The sequence below is a fragment of the Megascapheus bottae genome, chromosome 7 (genome assembly GCF_031878675.1).
Source record: "Megascapheus bottae isolate mThoBot1 chromosome 7, mThoBot2.hap1, whole genome shotgun sequence".
NCBI lineage: Eukaryota > Metazoa > Chordata > Mammalia > Rodentia > Geomyidae > Megascapheus > Megascapheus bottae.
Genome location: NC_143515.1, coordinates 20,570,590 through 20,573,590, shown reverse-complemented (window position 1 = coordinate 20,573,590; position 3,001 = coordinate 20,570,590). Strand labels below are relative to the sequence as shown.

Below are 3,001 nucleotides of genomic sequence, written 5' to 3'. Positions count from 1 at the left end.
TGTATTTCTTTTTTTTATTTTTTTATTGTAATTAGTAAAAGGGTTACATGATATTTGCCAGATAGAAGGTGCATTAATTCACATACATTGATACCCTTTCACATGTCTTGGTACCCGTTTCCCTCCCCCCCACACCCCCCACCCGTCTTGGTTTTCCCCCCTTCCCTATCAAATTTCAAATATCCAAATACAAATAAATTCAATATATCAGATAACAAAGTGAAATACTATACCAATATGAGATAACCAAGGGACAGCAAATGAGATGAGGGACAACATACTACATTAAGGACAACAATTATTCATTATATGGCTTTTGTTTCACTATCCTGGAGGTCCTTTCAGTTAGCTTCACATTATATGTCCTTATATATCAAGATTTTGCTCTATTGCAAATCTCTGCTAGTAGAGGCCAAGGTTTCTACTGATTATGATGAATGAGGGAAACCCTTGAGCCTAAGTTCCTTTGAGTCTGGCTTACTTCACTTAATATGATTTTTTCTAAGTCTTTCCATTTCCTAACAAATGGGGCGATGTCATTCTTTCTGACAGCAGCATAGAATTCCATTGTGTACAAATACCACAACTTGTTGATCCACTCGTCAACTGAGGGACATGTAGGTTGGTTACATATCTTTGCTATGGTGAATAGTGCTGCAATGAACATTGTTGTGCTAGTGGGTTTAGTATGTCCTTGTTTCTGGGTGGTTGGCTAAATGCCAAGTAGTGGAATTGCTGGGTCATAGGGGAGTTCTATGTTTAGCCTTTTGAGGCACTGCCACACTGCTTTCCATAGTGGTTGAACGAGTTTGCACTCCCACCAACAGTGTAGTAGTGATCCCTCCTGGACATATCCCCTCCAGCATCTGTTGTCATTCGTTTTCCTGATCCTGGCCATTCTAGCTGGAGTGAGGTGGAATATTTTGTATTTCTATGTGTGGACTTATTTGAACCTGGCTGAAAGCCAAGGGTGCTTTGTCCATTTGCTCTGAATAACACCCTGAGATCAAGCAACAGGAAAAAAATTTCTGGTTTAGGAAAACAATTCCTAAACAGGTATGCAGAATTTTTATTCTTTTGCCTTGATATTTATTCACCTATCTAAAATTAATTATTCCAGTCTACTTTCAAGGATGAGATCATGGCGTTGATTTTGACATTCAGGATCAAAGATAAATGAATTATCTGATTATTAGAGAATACACTAGTTGTTAACATGTTATATGAAATGAGGTTTTTATTAAAATACTATATTTGCAGAAGAAATCAGAAAAATGACTATAAGAGACTGATGTGTAATATGATGAACTAACTTGACAAGTTTATTGTTTAGATCATTGCACAATGTGTGCACACAGCTACATATCCTATTGCACTTTAAATATAATTAAACTGTGGCAACAAAAATTATACTAAAAATTTAACGACTAAAATTGTTTACAAAATTATTTTTCAAAAAACCATTTCACAAGCTATTTTAACTGTCTTTAAAAAGTCTGCTATGTTATACCTATTGTGGCTTCTTTTCTCCATCTGCCTGCAAATTTATTTTTTATGATTTTATCAGCTCTGATTTTTACATCATATCTTAAATGATATGTTTAACAAATAAGTATGGAAATCTCTAAATACAATCACAGGCACATACATTTTGGAACATAATCACAATTAAGCTAAGGGTTTGTGTGGATATTAGATCCAAACAGTACAAGAACAATGATTCAACATTTGGGTACCCAAGGTTATAGACAATGTCTTAGAGATAGAAACATAACTACATAGACATAAAAATCTATGATGGGCTATTACTGACTTCAAATTTATAACAAACATGAACGACAAATGAGTAGAGATTGTGTCCTTTGTAAGTCAGAAGATGAATTGTCAGGTGTGTGATGCTGAGAAGGAGCAGGAGGACAGAGAGTGAGGATGTCCAGATGCCTCCATGTCCTTCCTCCGATACTTTCCAGTGACTTTAAAATACTGGCTGCATGTGGGAAGCTGTGTCAGCAGGAGGAGGAGCTAGAGCAGCCCAGACTCTCACTTCAGCTTCCCTGGAAGGTTTATGTTATGACTTGTATCACTGTGGGTGGGTAATTATAATCTTGTTGACAGTAATAAGTGGCCGCATCTTTAGGCTGCAGGCTGCTGATGGTGAGAGTGAACTCTGTCCCAGATCCACTGCCACTGAATCTGGATGGGACCCCAGAGTGTAAATTCTTTGCAGAATAGATGAGGAGCTTGGGAGCTTCGCCTGGTTTCTGTTGATACCTGTTTAAAGCACTACCAATGCTCTGACTGGACCTGCAGTTGATGGTGACTCTGTCTCCTGGAGATGCAGACAGGGAGGATGGAGACTGGGTCATCTGGATGTCACATCTGGAACCTGGGAGACACAAAAACATTTATCCTCCTTGCTAACCATGTTACAAGAGGTCTTCCCTGAATTTCCAGACCGCTCTGGATGTCCTAGGCTGAGTTCATGCCCAGCAGGAGCTGGGCCTTACCTGGGAGGCAGAGCAGCAGGAGCCCCAGGAGCTGAGCAGGGGTCCTCATGTCCATGCTGGGTGATGACTGGACTGACTGCTGCCCAGGGTGTGGGCAGACTCTGAAGAAGTGCTCAGGGCAGTGGGCTGAGCTCTGGGCACATGCAAATGAGCAGGGGCTGGGCTGGGCTGGGCACAGGTGCAGGGCTGGCTCCTCTCTGAATGTCACTCAGCATAGGTTCCAAGTCCCCAGATTCCCCAGCTCAAACCAGGAGAGCACATGATCCCCCAAAGTTCACAAGGTGTAACCAGTCTCTCTACCATGGGTAAACTGAGGTACCTTTCTCTTCATGGCTCAGTAAATGATTTCTCTGTACCTTAATGACAGTCTTTGTGAATAATGAGTGGAATTGGAAGGAGTTAGATAAACAAAAGGGTATTTCCCATTTAGGATAAAAAGAAAAACTCAGGAAAAAATTCATAAACATCTTGGATTGCATGACTCGTTCTCCCTT

The 3,001-nt window shown here is 40.5% G+C and overlaps 1 pseudogene; it reads right to left on the bottom strand.

Annotated features, from left to right (window-relative positions):
- Positions 1–2,063: 2,063 nt before the first annotated feature.
- Positions 2,064–2,562, bottom strand: LOC150060385 (immunoglobulin kappa variable 1-39 pseudogene; annotated as a pseudogene).
- Positions 2,563–3,001: the final 439 nt, after the last annotated feature.